This window comes from Macaca mulatta, chromosome 12 (genome assembly GCF_049350105.2).
Source record: "Macaca mulatta isolate MMU2019108-1 chromosome 12, T2T-MMU8v2.0, whole genome shotgun sequence".
NCBI lineage: Eukaryota > Metazoa > Chordata > Mammalia > Primates > Cercopithecidae > Macaca > Macaca mulatta.
Window position 1 is genome coordinate 101323971 of NC_133417.1, and position 24843 is coordinate 101348813.

The 24843-nt window shown below is 38.7% G+C and overlaps 1 protein-coding gene across 3 annotated transcripts in view; it reads right to left on the reverse strand.

Annotated features, from left to right (window-relative positions):
* The window catches only part of HECW2 (HECT, C2 and WW domain containing E3 ubiquitin protein ligase 2), a 386375-nt gene that overhangs the window by 157837 nt on the left and 203695 nt on the right, over positions 1 to 24843 (reverse strand). Inside the window, exon 1 of one of the 3 annotated variants that reach the window (XM_015131909.3) lies at positions 3234 to 3650. The exons of 1 other annotated variant lie outside the window; for it this stretch is intronic. The gene's annotated coding sequence lies outside the window, so the exon portion shown is untranslated. Of the gene's footprint in view, positions 1 to 3233; positions 3651 to 24843 lie in introns of those variants that run through there. One more of the 3 variants, XM_077957331.1, reaches the window with a different exon arrangement.

Consider the following 24843-nt stretch of genomic DNA (forward strand, 5'->3'; position numbering starts at 1 on the left):
AAAAAATGAAACCCTATTTATTCCTTCTTTTAAAGGGAGTTATGTTTTCATTTGAGTACTCAAAAGCACAATTCACCAACTTCATTTCCTTAGCTTTTACTTTTAAAATTTATTTTATTCTAATTTCTCATAAATATACATAAATTAAAACAAAAGCATGCTCATTAATGTTTCTTGAAACACTGCTTTCTTAATCCACAGATGCCGAAAGAACAGGCAGCACGGGTGAAGTCCTTACTGTACGGTGATTGTAAACTATGCCACTAAGAGCATAGCACAGTATATCACACACAGTATCTCAGTGCTGCCCAGTTCTTGAATGGAAGGTCACTCAAAGCTTAAAATTCTGTCAATGAGCTTTAGGCCTGGCTTGATAAGGAACCAGATGGAGATGCCCTCATCTCCCTACACAATGAAACCAGGATCTTGAATATAGTGTTCAACTTGAGAATCTCTACCTTGTCACTATGTGTGTAAAAAGTTACCAGGAATGATAATAGCAATTTGATTACAGACCCTCCTTTCTTTCCTCTAATTATTTAAAACATACCATGCAGGCCAGGCACAGTGGCTCACGCCTGTAATCCCAGCACTTTGCAAGGCCAAGGCAGGCGGATCATGAGGTCAGGAGCTCAAGACCATCCTGGCCAACATGGTGAAACCCCGTCTCTACTAAAAATACAAAAATTAGCTGGGTGTGGTGGCAGGTGCCTGTAGTCCTAACTACTCAGGAGGCTGAGGCAGGAGGATCGCTTGAACCTGTGAAGCAGAGGTTGCAGTGAGCCAAGATGGTGCCACTGCACTCCAGCCTGGCAACAGAGTGAGATTCCATCTTAAACAAACAAACAAACAAAATGCATATATTAAGCTTGCACTCAAAGATAATCTCTTTTAATAGTAAGTGAAGTTTAGCAAACTCTAGAATCTGTAGGATGTTACTTTTACACTGCACCTAATGCTGAAAATTCAGAGAAATATATAATCATTATGAAATACAATGTTCAGTACAAAAGCATCCTTTGGTTAGGAGTAAATTATTCCTTTGATTTTAATGAGTTCATATAATATGGATGAGGAACTCTAACAGTTAACTTTATTTAAAGAAGGAGGTTACTCTTATTGAACTAAACCAAATACTTGTTGGAGCTCATCTAATCTCATCCTTAAAATATTAGTTGGAAGCATATGGGAATGGCTGGGGGCAGCGGCTCATGCCTGTAATGTCAGCACGCTGGGAGGCCAAGATAGGAGGATTGCTTGATGCTACGAGTTAGAGACTAGCCTGGGCAACACAGCAAACCCTGTCTCTACAAATAATTTTTTACAATTAGCTGGGCATGGTGTCACACACCAGCAGTTCTAGCTACTCAGGATGCTGAGGCAGGAGGATTGCTTGAGCCCAAGAATTCCAGACTACAGTGAGCTATGATCATGCCACTGCACTCCAGCCTGGGCAACAGAGTGAGACCCTGTCTCTAAAAAAAAAAAAAAAAAAAAAAAAAAAAACCACACAAAAAAAGCAGTGTGGCCATCCCCCAAAGAGCTAAAAACAGAACTGCCATTCAACCCAGCAATCCCATTACTGGGTATATGCCCAAAACAATACAAATCATTCTATCATAATGGCACAAGCCTGTGTATGTTCACTGCAGCACTATCCACAATAGCAAAGACATGGAATCAACCTAAATGCCCATCAATGACAAATGGGATAAAGAAAATGTAGTACATATACACCATGGGATACTATGCATCCATAAAAAAGAATGAGATCATGTATTTTGCAGGAGCATGGATGGAGCTGGAGGCCATTATTCTTAGCAAACTAACACAGGAACAGAAAACCAAATACTGCATGTTCTCACTTATAAGTGGGAGCTAAAAGATGAGAACTTAAGGACACAAATAGGGGAACCACAGACACTGCGGCCTACTCGAGGGTGGAGGATGGGAGGAGAGAGAGGATCAGAAAAAGAAATTATTGGGTACTAGGCTTAGTACCTGAGTGACAAAATAATCTGTGCAACAAACCCCTGTTACACAAGTTTACCCACATAACAAACCTGCATATGTACCCCTGAACCTAAAACAGAAGTAAAAAAAAAAAACGAAAAGAAGCAGGTGGGAGCAATATTTCTGAAACATTCACTGCTCCTGATCCTAAAGAACAATGTTACAAAGTGACTGCTCCCTGTGGGTCCCTCCCCAAAACTGCTTTATTAGATCAGTTACCTTTCCAGAGATGACTGCTCATGTAAGTCTTTACTAAATCATCAACATACTTTTCACTAAACTGTGCTCAGTGAGGGCACTACAGGCATTCTAGTGAGCAATTCTTTGTGAGAGTCTATTCAATACATTGCAGAAACATTAGCATCCTTGGCTCTCAGGCACTAAATGCCAGTTGCACCCTACATGGCAATAAAAATTAACATCACCACCCCTCTTGAGAATCACTGATTGGCATTTAATAGCCAAAAAGTCAAAAATTTCACTGTATAAAACCAACTTGCAAGGGATTAGGATAAAACTAAAATTTTGCCCTGGAGTTGTTTCAGTTGTTAAATAATTAATTAAAGTAGATTTTCTGCTTGCAAATTTTAGATGTCTATAGAAAACTGGGTCAGTTTGCCACAGTTGCCACAAGATAATATATAAAAACCATGGTTTTATTCTCAAGTTAAAGTTTGGTTGTAAGACTGTCATTCAATCAACAGTTTCTAGAATACGGATGTCTATGAATACTTGCCCATATGAAATTTACCTTAAAAGTAAATCTGTTTTCACATCACACTCCCTGAGAGAAGAACTTTAAAATTTGTCAAAAACCATGATTATTCCAGGGACAGATAACCTGCCATGAAATCTATTTAGACTCAACCTAAGGCAATTTTCCAAAGCATTTTCTTGTAGGTAGAACCTGTACTTAACATCACAGTAACATCACAATCCATTTAAAACAAGCAGACCCTAAAAATTCACAATGAGGTGATTGTCTATTTATATGTAAAAGTTTTGCATGCTTTAATCTCAGCACTGATCTCTTATACCCAGTTGTCAAGTGATCAATGTGCCGCATAGTTTGTTAATAACTGTCCCTCATCCAGCTGGGAGGTGACCACATTTAAGAGCTTTTCAAAGTGTAAGGCAGAGAAAACTGTAAATCCCAAACAGCTGGACAAGGAAATCAGGTGACAGTGGAATTCCTTCCACAGCACTTTCCAGTATCTTACCTCATATAATCCAAAGGTTTTAAAATCCATCATTCAAATGAGACTTAGGGAGCAGCAAGAAGAAATATGGCATTCTCCTTAAAATCATACACCTGGCCAACCCATGTGGCAGTTTCATTCACAGAAGCAGCCAGAGCTGAACTGAGGTCAAGGCAGGTCTGGAGTTCTAAGGTGGCTTTGAAAGCTCTGCAGGTCAACTTCACGGATGCTCCTGCTTCTCTTCCTCTTCCCCCAAAGTTCTAGAAATGAAATACTAGATAGGATTCCGGCAGGTCTCTAGCAAGAGGCTCCTGTCCAGTACGAATGACAATAAAAACCACTCCTGCCTTTCATCAAGACTTATCACTGTCCAGGCATCCTAAGTGAAAAAAAATGTATCACGTCCCTTCGGCCGAGGCAGCCGTGGCCACACCCCTGTAAAGGGTACAGGATGCAATCGCCCCATCCTCCCCTCAGCTTCCTTCCTTTGCTTTTCCATGGGAGAATTCCAAAGAATGAGTTATGTGTACACACACACACACACACACACACACAGCCTGGGCTGATGTCAGACAAGCTGACTGCAGTCACAGAAAGAGGAGCTTGCTATTTGATTTACTCAGAATACAGTGGTCACTACCTGAGAACTCCAACTTACCATTACCATAAATCAGACAGCGCATTCATTTAGGTTACTGAAATGGGCTTACAGTATTTTAACTAATCCAGAGTGAAATTTGTGGACTTGTGATTTCAAACTGTGAAAATGGACTAAAGTTTTTTCAAATGTATTATAGCTTTAATGAAAATCCAAACATGCAGTTATCAATTCAGAAGTTATTTTCAAACCTGACTTTTAATGTGAAAATAGATACAATCATCAATCTAGCTAATGCTCTTGTCTTATACTGGAAAGAGTTGGGGTAGGGAAATCCCCAGTTCAGATCCATCATTCTTTAATCGAGAAAGGGGCTTTCTGAAGCTGTTAGCCCACCTGGGTCAGCAGTTGCAATTACAAAGTGCTGGTTTAATGTAATCAAAGGCTATAAGACCATCTCTCTCCAGCAAATCTCCAGGAAAACGAGACAAAATGGTCTTACATGTCAAGTACATTTGCTGTGAAAAGATGCAAACTAGATTTAAGCTGCACACTACATTTGACTACAATTACCTCTCTATTATTCCCTTAACCCAGACACAGTTTGCCCTGAAACTTCGAAGGACCACAGAGCTTTGGGCTGATTCTGGAATTGGATGAGTGAACATAGCAAGCCAGGCACTCCAGGATCACCATCACCCTGTCCAGGCCTCTTCTGGACATGTAAACCCAGCCCAGTTTTAGAAGAAATCACGACGACTTTCCAGCGTCCTAGCAAACAACAATAATAGCAAGTACGCTCAGAATGGCAACTATGTGCCAGGGACACATAGGAGATGCTTTTAAAATAGTATCAAATGAGTGCCACTGTGCTGTAATAATAAGGTCAGTAGTGTCATTAGGCCCATGTTACAGATGATAAAACTGAGGCTCACCGAGAAGAAGTGATAACAGCCAGGAGTTGAAGTCTCATCTGAAAGACACTTAAACCTGAGCTCTTTTAAGATACTCTGCCTTCCTCAAATAACACTCTTAAAAACACCAGCAACCTCACTAACTTAGGTGGCCAATGGGTCCACAGTGGGCTCAGTCACCATTGGGAGATAAGAAAAATAAATCTAGGCCAGGAACCATGGCTCACGCCCACAATCCAAGCACTTTGGGAGGCCAAAGTAGGAGGGTCACATGAGGCCAGGAGTTCAAGATCATGGTGAGACACCATCTCTACAAAAACTTTTTTTTAAACTTAGCTCAGCATGGTGGAATGCACCTGTAGTCCCAGCTACTCAGGAGGCTGAGGTGGGAGAAGCGCTTGAGCCCAGCAGTTCGAGGCTACAGTGAGCTACAATCCTGCCAATGCAAATCAGTCTGAGCAACAGAGTGAGATCCTGTCTCTAAAAAGAAAAAGAAAGGAGAGAAAGAAAAAATAAGAAATCAGAAAGAATAAATACATTTCCTCTTTTTGGCATCAAAGTTGGTTACAGCCTATGTATAACAAATAGACTTCTTAACAAGGTAAGCCTCTCTGTTTTTATCCCCAGGCAGGGATAGAGTATATAATCTTGAGCTCTTGACTACTTTCTAGTTACGGACCAACAGACTCTCTGTTGGGTAGAAGAGAGACTCACCCACTCTGCTTATGGTGCAGCTGTTACTATCACTCAATCCCTGGTCTCCGAATTCCACCTGCTGCTCCTATCACTCTGGTCCTGCAAACCATCATTCTTTGCCTTCCAAATACCATAACATTTGGTACATACAACACTTTATCTGCACTCTAGGTTCTGGGTCACCCTCATATTACCAATGCCTACATGTGACAATCTATTTTCCGATATGGAGAAAACCTACTTCCTCCCAGCATAAGACACTATCATAATGGAATTAGATTTCCCGGCTAACCAAGAAAGAAACTAAAAGGCAGGGCAACAGTGGTTGATGAATGTTGGCGCTTCGATTTCAAGCCATCACACATGTATTCTTTCATTGGGATGGTAATTTTTTAAGCACAAGTAATTCAGCCAGTACTACTTTAATCATAGTAAATGATTATATTGAGAAGCTATATCCAGAGTATCATAAATTCACATATGCTTTCCTTTCTCCAAACCACACCCTGTTGTGGTGAAAGTCGAGCAAAACCAACAGCAACAAATAAAAAGGGGAAGCACATTAATAACAACTTTTTATCAACCAAACACTCTTATGTTTTTACTTACTATGATATCATATGGTGCTAGGCACTGGGAGGTAGCTACGAACAAAATAAACATAGCCCTTGCCTTCACAGAGCTTATATTTTAGAGAGAAAAACATTAAATAAATAGAAAATGAATTCTTTAATTACAATTATGACACATGCTTACAAAGGAAAAAGAAAACATCCTCAGAGTATGGATGGGCCGTCAACACGACGTGGTCAGGAGAAAAAGAGAGCGCTCACTCCAGGCACTGGCATATGAACCACGCTCTGAAGGGATGAGGCTGGTGAAGGAGAACAGCATCTAGAAATTTCAAGAATTGATGTAAAGGAGAAAAAGGGAAGCTTAAGAATGAAGGAATGGAAATTATCCCCCAATCATCTTTCCCATTTCCATCAGATCTCCTACTGCAAGCCCAACTGATTATTACAGTCTCCAACATTCAAAGCTACTGATCTAGCAAGGATGCCCATGGGTAGAAATGTGATTTATGGATGCTGAATGGATTAATTATACACAATTAAAGACATCACTTTATAAAGTAGCTCATTTCCCAAAGCTTGCAGAATATTTATTGAGAGTAAAGCAGGGAAGAGCAAATACATAGTCCTTAGATTACAACACAAATTGGCAATGGAAAAATTCAGCAGTGCCTCCTCCACCTATCTTTATGCTGGTACAAAAACACAAACTAGAATCAAGGTTAGCACATCAGGAAGGAACAACCTTTTTCCTGAAAATCCCATTATGAATTTCCTTTGTGTTTTGCATTTTGCATGCCTCTGAGGCTGACATCACTCATATACATTACTGAAGCCTCACAGCATGTGTCTGTCTATCTGCTGTAATTTTTATTGGAGACTTCTTCTTCCAACCCTGTGTTCCTAAAGCAGCCAGAGGAATGCTTGTCGCATTGTCACTCCATTTTCAGATTCCCAAAATCTTTCAATGGGAATACACATCATTCTGTGTATAAATCAGAGAGCTTTTTGAAAATATACACAGAAGTGAGGTAGCTGCTAAAATATCAAGGGTAGGACCTCAAATCTAAACCCAAGTTGATATATGTGTACAAAATACATGTATTTTCAAATCTGGCTTAGAAAGTAGGCCATTAAATTCACTAAAAACGATCATGACTATTATTTGTTATGTTATAAAAACTGAATACATGCTAGGCCCTATAAGTGTGTACACACACTCACTTAATCCTCAGAGTAACGAGAGTAACAATCCCTATGTCACAAATTAAGAAAACTAGGGGATAGATTGAATAACTTGTTCACAGAAGATCACATAGCTAGAAACTAGTTGGACTTCAAATCTTGGGTCTGTATGACATCAAAGCTTACCCATACTTTTGCCACTCTTCTACAGCTTCCCCCCACAATAACTACCTACCATTCACAGAATGTCAAGAATTACGCTCAGTAATTAAGAATCATTCACTGAAAGAATTCTCACAGTAATTCTGAGAAGTGTCCTCAGCCCCTAGATGAGGAAACGGAGCTCAGAGAATTCCAGTAACTTGACCAAGAGAACACCACAGCAAGGCTAAAAGGTGCAGAGGGAGATTTCCCAGAACGCTGCACAATTTCAGGAGAAATCTGTGTGGTACGATGAGTTTAGTAAAAGTAATTAAGGACTTGTTGCTTTCTCAGGGTTGTTCAGTTTTATCTGGGAAATTATCAATATGCTTTGGAAGAGAAGAAAATCCCCAAAGGACAGATTTCCTCATCTTAGGTGGACAAGGAAATCCCTCTAGGAATGTTCATTCAAGCCAAAATATCAGCATTGTGATCCATTACTTCCATACACAAAAATAAATGACCCTCAGTTATCTATGTTTAACAGATCAATACCCACAAGCAGATGTAATGTGCCAAAAACTCTGAAAGCTATACACCAATTAGAATAAATGTAGTTCTTTTCCCTTCACCTACTTCCACCACAGAATTAAAGACCCAGCTATAGTAGTATCTGCTTTATTTGACTGGCATATGTCTTGAAGCTCTTAGGATTTAATATTTTTCCTCATGGGAGAATTTCATATTAATATCTATGAGTACTATATTTTTCCTTAATGGTGAACTTTGTGTTAACATTGCATTAACTCCATATTAATGGAAACACAAATGTTTCCAAGTGAAATATTAAGGGGTTTAAATGCAACCCCTCTTCTCTAATTCAATTTATAACTCTTTAAATGCACAGTTAATGGGTTCTTCAGCTATGTTATTTTTCATTCCAAATTAAATTATATTATTGTAAACCAGAGGGAATTTAAGAATAGGTTTTAAGCATGCAAAAATCTTCAATTAAGATGAAAGTACTTAGTAGAGAAGGATGTGAAATTACTTCACCTGTACATTTATGTTGTTTCTGTCTGTAAAATGGGAACATTACCCTTTTCCAATAATGCTTTGCATATAGCAATGAACACAATAATATACCCTGGAGATGCTCTCCTGAAATAACACACTCAGAGATTCTAACAGATTCACATTAGTGAACAAAATTGGCATTTATACTTTACCACCATAGTGTATGATTCAGAATTAAACATATCACGCAGATTCCCACATGCTGAAAGAGTAGTTCTTAAATTTTATTGTGTCTTAGAATCATCTGGGACTCATGTTTAAAATTCATACCCCATAGAGCAAACCACAGAAATTGTGATTTAGTAGGTATAGGATGGGTCTTAGGAGTCTGCATTTTTTAATTTTCAATTTCTGTGGGTACATGGTAGGTGCATATATTTATATGGTACATGAGATACTTTGATACATGCATACAATGCATAATAATCACATCCGGGTAAATGGGGTATTCATCACCTGAAGCATTTATCCTTTCTTTGTGTTAAAAATAATTCAGTTATACTCTTAGTTACTTTTAAATGTACAATAAATTATTGTTGACTGTTGTCACCCTGTTGTGCTATCAAATGCTAGATCTTATTCATTCTATCTAACCATATTTTTGTACACATAAACTATCTGCACTTCCCCGCAACCCACTACCCTTCCCAGCCTCTGGGAACCATCATTCTATTCTCTGTCTTCATGAGTTCAATTGTTTTCATTTTTAGCTCCCACAAATAAGTGACAACATGTGAAGTGTGTCTTTCTGCCTCTGGTTTATTTCAGTTAACATAATGACCTCCAGTTTCATCCATGTTGTCACAAATGACAGGATCTCATTCTTTTTCATAACCAAATAGTACTCCATTGTGTGTGTGTGTGTGTCTGTGAATATGTGTGTGTATATATATGATACATATATATATCACATTTTCTTTTTCCATTCATCTGTTGATATAAACATAGGTTGCTTCCAAATCTTGGCTATTGTGAACAGTGCTGCAGCAAACAGTGCAGATATCTCTTTGATACACTTATTTCCTTTTTTTGCATATATACCTAGCAGTGTAATTGCTGGATCATATGTTAGTTCAATGTTCACTTTTTAGGAACCTCCAAGCTGTTTGCCATGATGGTTGTACTAGTGTACATTCCTGCCAAGGTGTACAAGGGTTCCCATTTCTTCATATCCTCACCAGCATTTTAAAAGCCATTTTAACTGGGGTGAGACGATATCTCATTGTAGTTTTGATGTGTATTTCTCTGCTGCTAGATATATTGGAAGTCCATTGTATGTTGTTTCTTTTCTCCTGCTGCTTTTAGCATCCTTTCTTTATCCTTGACCTTTGAAAGTCCCATTATTAAATGTCTTGAGGTAGTCTTGTTTTAGTTAAATCTACTTGGTGTTCTATAATCTTCTTGTATTTGAATACTGATATCTTTCTCTAGGTTTGGGAGGTTTGCTGTTATTATCCTTTTGAATAAACTTTCTACCACTATCTCTCTCTACCTCCTGAATAAGGCCAGTAACTTAGATTTGCCCCTTTGAGGCTGTTTTCTAGATCTTATAGGCCTGCTTCATTCTTTTTTATTCTTTTTTGTCTCCTCTGACTGTGTATTTTCAAATAGCCTGTCTTCAAGCTAATTCTTTCTTCTGCTTGAGTTTCCGAGGCATTCTTCAGTATGTCAGTTGCATTTCCAACTCCAGAGTTTCTGTTTGACTCTTTTTAGTTATTTCAAGCTCTTTGTTTAACTTATCTGATAGGAATTCAAAATTCCTTCTCTTTGTTTACTTGAATTTCTTTTAGTTTCCTCAAAACAGTCACTTTGAATTCTCTGTCTGACTGATCACAAATCTCTGCCTCTCCAGGATTGGTCACTGTGTCTTATTTAGTTCTTTTGGTGAGGTCATGTTTTCCTGGGTGGTCTTGATGCTTGTGAATGTTCTTCAGGGTCTGGGCATTGAAGAGTTAGGTATTTATTGTAGTCTTTGCAGTCTGGGCTTGTTTGTACCTGTCTTTCTTTGAAAGTATTCCAGATATTTAAGGGACTTGGGTATTGTGATCTTAAGTTTTTGGTCACTGCAGCCGTATCTTCATTACAGGGCATCCCAAGCCTTATAGTAACAGTGTGACTCTTGCAGACTCCTATAGGTACCACCTTGGTAGTCTTGGATAAGATCTAGAAGAATTCCGTGGATTACCTGGTAGAAACTCTTGCTCTCTTCCCTTATTCCTCCTAAACAAATGGAGTCTCTCTCTCTCTCTCTCTCTCTCTCTCTCTCTCTCTCTCTCTCTCTCTCTGGGTGTTTGTGAGTATGTGTGTGTGTGTGTGTGTGTCTGATGAGCTCTCTGAACTTAAGAGAGGAATGACACACAGACTCCTGTTATCACCACCACTGGGACTGCACTGGGTCAGACCTGAAGCCAGCACAGCACTGGGTCTCATCCAAGGCACATGTTAACCACTGCCTGGCTACCACCTCTGTTCACTCAAGGGCCTAGGGCTCTATAATAAGCACAAAACAAAGCTAGCCAAGCTTGTGTGTTTTCCTTCAGGGTGGCAAAATCCCCCCCAGTCCTGGGCAGGCCTAAAGATGCCATCTAGAAACCAGGGCCTAGAGTAGGAAACCTTAGGAATCTACTTGATGTTCTATTCCACTGCAGCTGAGCTGGCACCCAAGCCACAAGACAAAGTCCTTCCACTCTGCCCTCATCTTTCCACAAACAGAGGCATTTCTCCCTATGGCCACTACTGCCCTAGGTCCATGGTAAGCACTGCCTGGCTACTGCTGATATTCATTCAAGGCTTACAAAGCTCTTCAGTCAGCTTGCAGTGAATGATGCCAGGCCTGGAACTCTTCCTTTAGAGCAGTGGGCTTCCCTCTGGCCCAGGGTAGGTCCAGAAATGCCATCTAAAAGCCAAGACCTAGAACTGAGGACACCAGTGAGTACTGTCCTCACCCACTGTGGTCAAGCTGCTACCTAAGCAGTAAGACAAAGTCCCCTTACTCTTCCCTCTCCTTTTCTCAAGCAGAAGGAGTCCCTCCTCTTAGCTGCCACAGCTGGGAATCTGCTGGGTCATACCTGAAGCCAGCATGACTTTGAGTCTCACCAAGGCCCATGGTGAGTACTACCTGGGTACTGCTGCTGATTATGTAGGGCCCAAGGGCTCTTTAGTCAGCAGGTGATGAATCCTGACAGGTCTGAGTCCTTCCCTTCAAGGAAGTGAGTTCCCTTCTGGCCCAGAGTGTGTCTAAAATGTCATCCAGGAGCTAGGGCCTGGAAGGGAGGCCTCAAGACTCTGTCTGGTGTCCTATCCTACTGTGGCTGAGCTGGTATCCAACTTGCAAGACAAAGTCCTCTTTATTCTTTCCTCTCTTCTCCTCAAGTGGAATGCAGGGGTCTCTTTTGGAACCGTGAGCTGTGCTGCCTGGGGGTGGGAGAGGGATGGCACAAGCACTCCCCTGGCTACCCCAGCTGGTATCTCCCTAGATCACATGCCCCCAAAGTCTACTGGCTCCAAGCCCAGCACAGCACCAGGACTTGCCCAGGAATTGCAGTCCTTGTGGCCTAGACTGCCTTTAATGTTTATTTACTACCCCAGAGCAATTTAACCCATGGTGGCGAGGCTTGCTGGGATTCAGGTTCTGACTGCTAGAATGAGTGATCCCCCTCTGGCTAGGGCTGGTCTAAATGCTCTCTCTGTGGGTGCCAGCTAGGTTCTGCCCAGTGCTGCTTTCTGCTGTGACAATGCAGCACTGCATTTCAATGAAAAGTCCCACAACACTGCATTCTTCCTCCCCAAGCACATAGATTCTCCCTCTGTGCCACTCGCTGCTGCTAGAGGTTGGGGGGATGTAGTGTCGGCAATGAAAAACTCTCTCTCCTACCCTCTTCAGTGCCTCTTTCAGTGATATGAAATTAAAACCAGATACTGTGATTGCTCACCCAATTTTTGCTTCTTATGAAGGTGTTTTTTTGTGTGTGGAGAGTCGTCCAATTTGGTGTTACTGTGGTGAGGACAATCAGTGGAGGCTTCTATTCCACCATCTTGCTCTGCCCCCTAAAGTCTACATTTTTAAACAGTTACCTCAGCTAATTCTGACACAGGTACTCTTCGAACCACATTTCTAAGAAACAATGGTGTAGAGTCTTCAAATCCAATAGACCATGTATTAATGTACACGTATAGGCACATGTCATTTTTGATTTTGCATATTCATTTTATTAAACTCAGAAACAGACATACATCTGTACCTGCACTGTGTCTCTTACCTTAACAGCTCACAATTATTATGTTCAATCTACTTTTAAATAAAGAATAAAAGAGCACAGTAAAAGGACAAGCAAGGACAGGAATAATGAATACAGAAAGGGGCACTAACATGAGAACAAAGTTTTAGGTTCTATTTAAGCTGAGAACAGTGCTCCACAAAATATGGACCATGGGCAAGTGCTGGTCTACGAATTGGTTGTTAATAATCTGAGATAGGTCTAGAAACTGACTGGAAGCTCTTAGAAAGTTTTACAGAAATTTGTCAGAGTAATTTCATGTCTATTCAATCTAATGATAAAATTTGGGGCTCATATTTTGTAGATCTTATATTTTATTCCATTTCTTTTTCTACTAGTTTATTTTTACTCTATTTTACCTAAAAGATCAACGTCCATGATGGGTCCACAGGTAGTCAGTGAAGCATTGGTGAACTCTACAGAGAATAATTGGCCTTCTTGGTTAGTCCAGTGAGCCTCTCCTAACCCAGGATTTTAACACAAAAGTGAATATCCTCAATTTCTCATAATTACTTACTGTGAATCTGTCAGCAATGAACGATCTCTGTTTTCTGTGAATCTACCAACCTCTTTTTAGCCTATATCCCCTTTGAGAATAACATTTTAGTAACATTTCTTAAAAGTTTACTTTCAACAGTGTAAAGCAGTACTTTTTCACTTTTATTTTTCTTTTAATTTTCAAAGAGACCCTTGAGTCTTAACATTTGAGGATTCAGTGACGAATGCTATGCTTGTATTAATATCTGTACCCTATCTATGTATTTTTGCTAACACGAAACTATGGTCTCAGGCTATTCTCAAAAAGCAGGTCCTTTAACTGCTTTGCTCATCTTAATGCCAGTTCCCTATCAACTATCTAATGACTTTCTTGATATGTGGCAATGATAACAGTAATAAGAAGCACAAAGTATCAGTAAATTATTCTAGTCATAAATACATGGGACACGGGTCTCATTTTGCGGTTTCCCTGCCGCCTAGTAAACTTTGAAACCTAATTTTCTCCCTTGTTGAAGACCTGCATTGTAAACAGTATTAAAGTTAAATGTTAGATATATTCTTTACGGTTTCTGCTTCCTGGTTGATATATCCCTTGGTGGTCCCCTACAGTTTCTACTTTTGGTATACAAGTGTTGCCAAGAAAAACATTTTCCCTTTCCAAGTTAAACATGGTGTTTATAAAAGGTGTAGGATGGAGAACCTGGAAGTATGAATCTGTGCATACAATGGGTAAAGTCACAATAATAGCAACCACTTTCCCAGCTGCCAAGATCTCTAGCCAGGAAGAATAAAAACGAGGATTTTTTCCTCCCTACATAATTGTGTCCCCCTTTTAGAAGAGTTAGGAAGTCAACCATTAAGTGTCCAAATTTGCTTTCTGATGCTTACTAAATTTCTGATGCACACTAAATTTGTTCATTATATTTGCTTAACATTTTTTTAGAAACCCAATTTTAGCCATTTTCTCATGTAATCAGTTAACTATATGGCTAAGAACTCTCTGACAGCTTGTAGGCTGTACAGGACAGCTTTGGTTCTGCGGCCAAAAATGGACACCTTTTTAGCTGTGTGAGGTTGGCCAAGTGATTTAACTTCCTAAACTTTAGTTTTCACATCTGTACAATTGGGATAACGGGGCACGGCCAGTACAATTTTGAGAGGATTGTGAAACTACATAAAGTCAGCAGCATAGGGCCTGGTGCAGAGTCCATGCTTGCAGCAGTAAAAGCTCAGATGTGAGTGTTGTTATTTTTAACAAGGAAGACTCTAAATCACTGAAATAAAATCTAGCAAAGTTCTTGGAATTTTCTCACTCTGACAAGTACACTAAATAGATAAAGGATAGTCCACCAGGAAGGCAGCTGGCTAGATGAACTGACCTCTGGTGTCTCCTTGATCTAGGTTATCTGACATGCCCAAACCATGCTCAAATTCAGTACTTTGATTGTAATTCAAGTAACATCTTCGGAGAAAAAGAATTGCCTGTTTTCAATTAACCAAAGGAATTATAATTGTGTTAATTTCTTTTAGTGTACCACATACATTTGTTTCAGCAATCACTTTGGGAAAGGTTAAGTGGAGCAAATATAACTAAAATCACAGGACATCTTTGTAAAAGTAGATGGCGTTCATCCAAAATGCCCTTCCTGGAACAAACTGTAACAACTTGATTCACTCCCGCCCTTCCCTACCAAGCTATATTTAAAGGCCCGTAAGCATTTCCATCATAAACTGCTGTCATCAGGATTTGTAATTTTACCTTCTAACCTATTTCAGAGTTTATATATAAACATCTCAAACTTAAAAAAAGCTATTGTTTTTAAAATTTAACAACTTCCTTCAGTAAAGGATAAGCGTACAAGGGGAAACAAACAAAAAAGTAATGATTATACGTGAAAAAAAATTATCTGCCATGGCTTGATAAGCAAAAAAGGTGCATGCCCAAGAAATATGTGTCACCAAAGATTATGTAAATTCAATGGTGAATAATATGTCATGATTCAGAATAATTAGAAGCTAAATAACTGTCCAGAAATTAATGAAAAGGTAAGTTATGGTACAGTCATATTATAGGGTATTATGTAGCCATCCCATGATATTCTCAAATAATTTTTAATAACATGGAAAACATTCATGAGATAATAAGTGGAAAAACATACTGCAAAATTGTATGTTCAATATGAACTTAACTGGATTATAAAATAAACATATATACAATCTATATTTAAAGTTGTAAAAGAAATATGCCAAAATGTTCATAGTAGTTACAGCTTGGCAGGAAAACCTAAGTTCTTTAAGCTCGTCCATAATTTCCAAGTGGCCTACAATGAACTTGCATTACTTTACTAATCAGAAAAGAAAGGTTTCAATGTGGCTTAGTGTCACAGACAAATACAGAAACAGTAATACAGGAAAAAAATGAAGGTTGGCATCTCTCTCCTATCTTTCCACATCCTCTGCATTACCCTTGCAAATCTATCTTTAATTATCAACTATTTTGACATTTGAAAAACTTATTTGTACTGTGGATTTATGAAATACTCATTCAAAAAGAAGTTTTCATTTATCAAGCAGTTTCCCCAAAAACTGACCTTGTAGCTATCCACAAAGTATTATCAACAACTCATGTCTCAAGATGCTAAAAAATACAAGTATCATCCACCATAAGGTCACCTCTAGGGGACAAAGCATAGATGTGGGATACATTCAGTAAGGGAAGGGTGAAAAAAAAAAAGAAGCAGCAAATACGGCACATGAAAACTAGTTTTGGCTGGGTGTGGTGGCTCATGCCTGTAATGCCAGCATTTTGGGAGGTTGAGGTGGGCAGATCCTGAGGTCAAGAGTTCGAGACCAGCTTGGCCAACATGGTGAAACTCCGTCTCTACTAAAAAATATAAAAATTAGCCAGTCGTCGTGGTGGGCGCCTGTAATCCCAGCTACTCGAGAGGCTGAGGCAGAATTGCTGGAACCCGGGAGGCAGAGGTTGCAGTGAGCTAAGATCGTGCCACTGCACTCTAGCCTGGGCAACAGAGTAAGACTCAGCCTCAAAAAAAAAAAAAAAAAAAAAAAAAAAAAAAAAAAGAGAGAAGAAAAAGAAACGAGTTTCAATCTGTTGAGCTGTTGTATTCTAAACTTCAAGTATTTAGCAGTTACCAACTTAAAGAGAACTGTCCCAAATGGAACTATGACATCAATTTAAATCAAACACAAATATTAAAAGAATTCAGAGTCCCAGTCTATCTTAGGGCCTCTCTAACTCTGACTGGAAACAGACACAGACACACAGACAGACACACACAGAAATCACACGGCAATCAATCATTGTGAGCATTCATGATCACAGATATTTCCAGTTTCTCTATAAACTTTAATAGATTCTACTTTTACTTTTTCATTGAGATAATAGTTTTTGCCAGTTTGTGAAGTATTTTTTTAATTTCACAGCTTGTTACCAACGGGTTTTGAAAGAAAAGGAAGTGGTAACCTTTTTCAAAACATCAGGATGGGTAAAAGACTGGCACAGGGTATACTTGAGAACCAAAATTGGTTATTAGTGGGAACACAACAGTGGAAAAAGATGTGGATACTGGTGTCACTCAATGGCTAGGAAAAATGAATCAAACATGAGAGGCGGGAAAACGTCTACAGAGAAACATCATCTATTTCAATTCTTCTAATGGAGATTGTCCAGAATAAAGTGAACTAGCCTCTACTTATTACTTTATTACAGTTATGCAGATATTATAAATGACACTTGTTCTATGTCACCAATGCCATACATTTTTCCAAGGCTGATGAACATGTTCTTAAAGTTTATATGTCTACTATTCAAAGTACTTTCACTTGTGCCTTCTCATGCCAGTTAGGAAAATCTGGTCCATTTGGATACACTGTCAGGTCCAATTCCCTCTATTAATCTAAGTTCCTTCAGGATCAGAACCATATTTCATTAATCTCCACATTCCTAACAAGTACCTAATGGTGGGAAGGGCACAATACGTGTTTTTGATTAAAAGAGTAATAACACATTCTGAATCTTAGCTTTTATTTCCCTCAAACTTTGCCCCAAACACCAGAAGTGTGAAGTACTTCATAACTTATTGGTCTCCAAATTTGTGTATTTAAGAGCAACTATTTAAACAACAATTGAAGAGATACTGAGAATGTAACAGACAAAAAGCCACATCAAAAATAATCTCATCCTGGGAAGTAAAAAACAAGAATCCAACAACAAAACATAAATTAAAATAGATTTTCAGTTGGGCACATTGGCTCACACCTGTAATCCCAGCACTTTGGGAGGCCAAGGCGGATGAATCACAAAGTCAGGAGTTTGAGACCAGACTGGCCAACATCATGAAACCCCATCTCTACTAAAAATACAGAAATTAGCTGGGTGCAGTGGTGTGCACCTGTAATCCCAGCTACTCAGGAGGCTGAGGCAGGTATCAATTGCTTAAACCCGGGAGGCAGCCACTGCAGTGAGCCAACATCACGTCACACCACCACACTCCAGCCTGGGCAACAGAGCAAGACTCTGTCATTAAAAAAAAAAAAAAAAAGCCCGGGCGCAGTGGCTCATGCCTGTAATCCCAGCACTTTGAGAGGCTGAGGCAAGCGGATCAACCTGAGGTCAGGAGTTCGAGACCAGCCTGAGCAATATGAAACCCCATCTCTACTAAAAATACAAAAACTAACCAGATGTGGTGGCATGCACCTGTAATCCTAGCTACTTAAGAGGCTGAGACAGGAGAATCTCTTGAACCCGGGAGGCGGAGGTTGCAGTGAGCCAAGATCACGCCATTGCATTCCAGCCTGGGTGACAACAGCAAAACTCCATCTCAAAAAAAAAAAATACATAAAAGTAAATGAATGAATTAAATAAAATGGTTTTTCATTCCTTGGGGTAAAAATATAGAGTTACAAACTCTATAAAAATTATTGTTTGATCATACTCAAATTTCATAAACATGCCAGGGAAGTTTTAATAACATTAATTCCTAAATCAAAGGGAAACCAGGTTGGCCAAAGCTATCCACTAGTTAGTGCCAGGGAAAAGTAGCTTAAACTTTCAGTGATAAAACAATGAGTAAATTCTGAGAATCCTGAACAGAGAGTCTCAAACACAACCTAAGAGGCAAATTATATTATGTTCATTTTAATTTTTTTGTCAGTTTTAAAGTTATCTATTTGCAACAATTGTATTCTTGATATAAGGTACTAAAAAGTGTCCTGATGCAGTGCATTAATCTGTTCTCATGCTGCTCATAAAGACATACCCGAGACTGGGTAATTAGTAAAGGAAAGAGGTTTAACTGACTCACAGTTCCACATGGCTAGGGAGGCCTCACAATCATGGTGGAAGAGCAAGGGACGTCTTGCATGGTGGCAGGCAACAGAGGGCTTGTGCAGGGGGAACTCCCCTTTATAAAACCATCAGATCTCATGAGACTTATTCACTATCATGAGAACAGCATGGGAAAGACCCACCTCCATGATTCAATTACCTCCCACTGGGTCCCTCCCATGATACGTGGGAACTGTGGGAGCCACAATTCAAGATGAAATTTGGGTGGGAACATAGCCAAACCATATCATGCAGATTTTCCTGAAATATCCTCAGCATAATTAATGCATGAATGAAGCAAAGTTTCCATTTTACAAATTCCTCACACAATAACAATTGCAACATCTGAAAGCGCTTAAAATAAGTTTTTCTCACTGTTTCTTACCAGCAGATTAAGTCAATACTGCTAAGCCAAATTAGAAAATGTGAACCAAACAAACAAGCAAAATACAAAAGAGAAAAAAGAAAAGAAAATCAACAAGTATATATTTTCTTGGCACAAGTTTACTCAGATGCAGTCTCACAAAGCATTTCTGCAATTATTTTAAAACCAAGTTCCACTGTTAAATCTGTGTTCAGATTAGTTTTGCACATATTACTTTAAGAGTAGCAAAATCACAACTGTCTCCTCTTTGGCCTTTCTTTGGGTTGTGAATCAATGGGACTGCCGTAAGTAGAGCAGAGTAGTTAAAAACCCAAGCTCAAAAGTGAGATTCCTAAGTTTAAATCCAGGCCCTACCATGTCATCTTTTTGTCATCTTGGCTACGTCACTTTAACTCCCATTGCCTAGGGCTGAAATAGCATACATACTGCACCACCACTCCCATACAGACACACAATTTCATACAATGTGCTTTTATTTATGAAAAGAAACATGGAAATGATAAAGAAGAAGCCACCACAAATGGTTACCTACACAGAGAATAAGTGTTCAGAGTGGAGATACCAGGGATAAAATATAAAACTACTCTTAAAACACTTTCTTGTGTAGATTTCCTCATTGGCCCAAATAGAATATTTTCAAAACCCAACAATTCATTAGAACACATGAAAAAAATGTTTAAACATGAGTCAAAAACAATATTAAAATATATGTAGCCCCTAACTAAAAGTAAACCTCATTAGTCACAATTGACAACTAGGGCACCAATGCCCACATATTCTGAAAACTGTCAATGAAAATTAAAGAATTAAGCCTCGTTTTGCTTTTCTAGAATGAGTAGTTTTTCAAAGGTACTAAGGGGCCATAGCTAATGAGGAGAAGTACTTTTTACGTAAGAATTCCAGGAAATAAGTATAGAAGGAATAAGAGAATTACAAAATTCATAATTTTTCAATGCATAAGAAAATAACATATTTGAAAACATTAGACAAAAAAAAATCAATGAGAAACATCCTAATGAAGAGATTATGCTGCCACAACTTGAACCCATTAATCAATCTTAGCATCACGAAGAACGGGGCAGCCAAACTCTTGTATAACTTTTGATGGAATGCAACATGAAGTACACAGCACCACCAAAGAAGCATCCTTGGGGAAAAACATGAACTTGATGATATTCAAGACCCTTTTGGTTAAACTCCAATTTATAAGAAATAAGGGAGTCAGTGGAACAAGTTAAAAGACACTACCAGTGAGCAAAAAAACAAATTCAGAATGTGGGACATTCTCAAGGACAACAGAAACAGTTGTCACTGGCACTGTGAAAAATGAAAGGAAAAAATGATAGTGAAAAGAGTCAGATAAAACGAATGCACTCTAAATAATTATCTTCTTTATTGATAGTTCAAAAATAGGCAAAACTAACCTACAGTTTTAGAAGTCAAGCCTTAGGGAGGCTGTGATTGGAACAGAGTATGAGGAGGACTTTTGAGGTGCTGAGAATACTCTATATCCTCATCTGGGTGGCAGTTATACGGGTCTATACATATGTAAATGTTCACCACACAGTACACTTAAGATTACGGCATCTTAAGGACTTTCCTAAATATGTGCAATTCCTCGATAAAAACAATAAAAGAGGCATAATTAACCTATGGTGTTTGAAGTCAGGACGATGGTTACCTTTAAGAAAGAGTGTTACTCAGAAGATGCAAGAGCCATAAATGTATGAAGATTTTACTTCTCTGCATGTATGCTATTCTCCAGCAAAAAAAGGATGAAGCGAGGAGGTACTGCTCTATATTAAAGGTGACATAATAAATTGTTAACTGGATTTTGCTTAAATCAATTGATTTTTGAGAAACAGTGAAATTTTAATATTAGATCATTATTGTGTGTAACAGTAAGTATAATAATGACATTTTGCTTATTTAAAAAGCTCATAGGGGTGAAGCAGCTGTCCTGTGTGGCTATTTAAGTCCCTGCTCAGTTCACTCAGTGGTTGGATAACAAATGCACAAAGATGTGCTTAAATGCACTCAATCAGTAAGTCTCCCAGCCTTTGCTGATGGGCTGTGTGTGTTTGATGGATCACTCCTTCAGTACTCTAGCAGTTTATAGCTCTGCCTTAGCTTTTACTTCCTGCTTACACAGAGCCTGAAGGTCAGGCACAGAAGAAAATAAGGTCTCTCCTGGGTATGCACACAGCCCTTTGTATGCATCTGGCTTTCCCAATTCCCAGGAATATATTTGAGCTTTTCAAAGCCTCCTATGCACATCTCTTTCTCTATATTGTCCTTTTCTGTTTTTGTTTTTGTTTTTTTCTGTTAGTCCCCTATGCGTCCCAAGTGGTATCGCCACCTCAGGTAAGTGCAGTGTTCAACAACTGCCACCGGTTGTTTTTGAAAAGTGTTCTGGTGATAGGGCTGTTTGCATCAAGGAAGCAATGAGCCAGGTTAACGAAAGTCTTGCAAATGGGGCTTTTCCAGACAGCTGCCAGACCCGTCAGCTACTGACAATTCTCTAATAGGGATGAGGTTGTTGGGGAAGCTCCAAACCCATTTTGTTGCCATTAGTGGCTTGTAAGGTGTGTTTGTTTTCATGACTACCATGGTTGCAGAGCTTATGGCTTTCAGTTATTGCAGAGTTGGGGAGACAGGAATGATAAAAGGCAAGTTGTAATAAAATGTTACACAGCCAAAGCCTACTGTGCTGAGTTCAACCTGTTTCTTGAATAAATGCTCCTCATGTACTTGAAAGCTTTTGGCTGATTTCTAGAGTTCGAAAAAAGTTGACTTTTGCAATTTTCTCCAGCATTTTCATGGCTTTTTGGGGGAGCAACATGTGGTGGTGGGGGGGTTCTTACTCTACCATTCCCAAAGTGCTTCTCCTCACAATCATCCCTTGAAGATTAGATCAGGGTAAGAAAACCCCTGATCTAAGCCCTGTAGGAAAACCCTACTGGGCTTCTCAGCTGCCATTTACAATAAGCACAGTTGCTTAAAGCATGATGCTCTTTAGAAAGTCAAAAGTCCCTTAAGACACTGTTCTGTGACCATGAATCTCACCAATCACCCCACATGATTATCACGTCACTGAGTCTAAGGATCAGTTCAGCACAAAGTCATCCCTCCTACTAGAAAAAGTATTAAAATCATCATGTCCTACTAACCATGTGGACTATGACAGCAGCTTCTATGAAGGTTTTATCTTCATTTCATAATGCTTTGGTGCCTTAGCTGTTAATAAGTTGTAAATCAGTATAGAAAAATAAAGTAAAATCAATGTCCATATAAAATTCTACCAAAAATCATCCAACAGTGAAATTTTCAAGCAGGTCACTGGTTTCTCGTAGCGTCAGGATTATAAAGAAGCAGGTTCCAGTCTATTAATAGCCAGAAAATGTCCCTTATATCATAATAAATAAAAGTAGAGGAAAAGTTCTGGGAAGTCAGGAAGCAGACATTTGCCTCCTACCAGGAGGGCAAGAGTTTCCCAGCAATCAGACCCAGCTGAGGTTATAAGGGTCACTGGTAAGGCAACATCCCCGTGATAAGGTTCTCTGTGGACCATGACTGTAAGTTTAGTGTGATATAAAGAAGACAGCTTTCCTAAACTGCCAGAGGTGTACTGTCTACTGCAGGACACAGCTGACATAGTCTTTAACTAGTTTAAACTGAAATAAAATTAAACATAATATTAAACAAGACAAGACACTAATGTGATTTAAATATATACATATATGTATGATTATTCATTACAACACTATTTGTTTGTAATAGTGAAAACTGGAGACAATTTAAATGTCCACTACTTAACCCATCAAGTATACCAGTTAATAAATTATGTTACATCTTAACAATAAAAGTGTGCACATATATAAGAATGGGAATCTTTCTATGTTCTGACCTGGAAAAATCTGAACAATGTATAAGTGAAACAGTCAAAGTGTAGAACAGTGCAAATATTTTGCTATTTTTTATACTAGAAGAGGTGAAAATTTCTATAGTTGTATTTGCTTATTGATATACATGTATGTATGTGTATATATATACAGTATATGTGTGTATATATATATACATGTGTGGAATATATCTCCATCCATATATGTATAAAAACTTTGAAACAACAAACCTGAAAATAATGAGCATTGTTACGTGTGAGGAAAAAAAGGGAAAAATTTGCAAATGCATGAGATGTTGAAAGGAAACTTCTCAAACTACTTTTTTGCATTTAAAAAGTTTTTTGAGCCAAATGACTACATTACTTAATCCAAAAAAGGCCTCTGGTTATTCACATAGGGCAAAAAAAAAGTGTAATAAAATTATCTTACAGTTTTTTAAAAAATTAGAAACTAGAGATGTATTCAAATTTTGCAAATCCCTAGTTAATGAAGTCCTAAGTAAACCCCAGAAAAAATTTCTGAATAGGTATATAACATGAAAAAGGATAGAATGAGAGTTTGTACAATATGACAGTGGATTGTATTCTCTGTCTTGTAGCAACATCTGCCCTATTTTGTCTTCATTATTTATAAATATCCTGGCTTTAAAAAGCATCTACAGCAACTGACTCCAATGGAAATGGCACTTGCTTTTTACATGAATGTTCTAAACCAGGGTAGCTGGCATGATAACTCTGACCTTTAGAAACGTAACCAGCTTCAATATTAGTAAAAATGATATTACAACTGGTAGCAGGACCACAAGTAGCTTTCATTTTATTCATTCTATTTTCTGTATTTTACATGTTTTTCACTAAGCTTGACTTTCATGATCAGGGATAAAACTATATTTTTCATAAGACAGGTGGCTCTGGTGGCAGTATGGGGGATGAATTGCAGCAAGAGGAAATTGGTGGCAGAAACACCAGTCAGAAGAATGGTTGAAGGTAGAAGAAAGATAACAAAGATAGGAATAAAAGTTGAAGCAGTGGAGCAACATATAGACAAAGTTGAAGAGGTTAACTGACCAGGCCACCTGGATGGAAGTGATGAAGAAAAATGCAAGAATAGTCTTAAATGTCTGATTTGCATAACTGCTGCCAGCACCATTAAAGAGGCATATGAAGGGGGATAAAGGATGTGGTCAAGTTCTGTTGGGGCTACAATAAATTTGAGGAGTCTGAGGCCCATCCAGGTGGAGATGCCAAGTCAACAGCTAGAAATACAATAATGGCACTCAGAAAAAGAATGAAGATTGGAGATGTAAGTGTATAGGAATTGACTGAATCCATGGGAATAGATGAGATTGTAGGATGCCAAGAGCAAAATTAGAAGAAAAGAGCCTAGGAGAAAAGTCTGTGGAACACCAATTTAGGTGGAAGAAGAGATAGCAAAGGACAAAGCAGAAATAACTTCAGGCAGGTAACTAGAAAAGAAGGGTCTTAGGAAAGACTAAAGAATAGACCTTTCTAAGAAGGGAGCAGTGATATCAACAGCATCAAATACTGCCAAGATTTAAGAGGATAAAGCCCCCACTTCACCCAGCTGGCAATGACAACGTATCCAATGGCTTCAGTGGGGCAGTGACAGTCAAAAGTTGGAGTTGAAAGCTAGGCTGAGGTGGGCTGAGGAATAAAATGGAAGGTGAACATTTCAACTAAGAAAACTAAATCATTCAATAGTGGCCCTTCACATATCATTCATTTCAAATCCCTAAGACGTGAACATGGAAATCATATTCTCATTTATTTCATGGCAAAGGGTTAAACAGTTTAGTATAGTGGTTAAATATATTCCCTGAGTTAAAATCCTGTTTCTATCACTTGTGTGACTTTAGGCAAATAATTTAACACCTCTGTGTCCCATATTACTCATCTGTAAAATGGCAATGGGAATTGTACAACCTCAACGGGTTACTAAGGGTTAGATGAGGTGAGCAACTAGCTTAGTGCCTGCTCACTCATTCAGATGCTATTGTATTTCTTAACTCTTCCATCTGT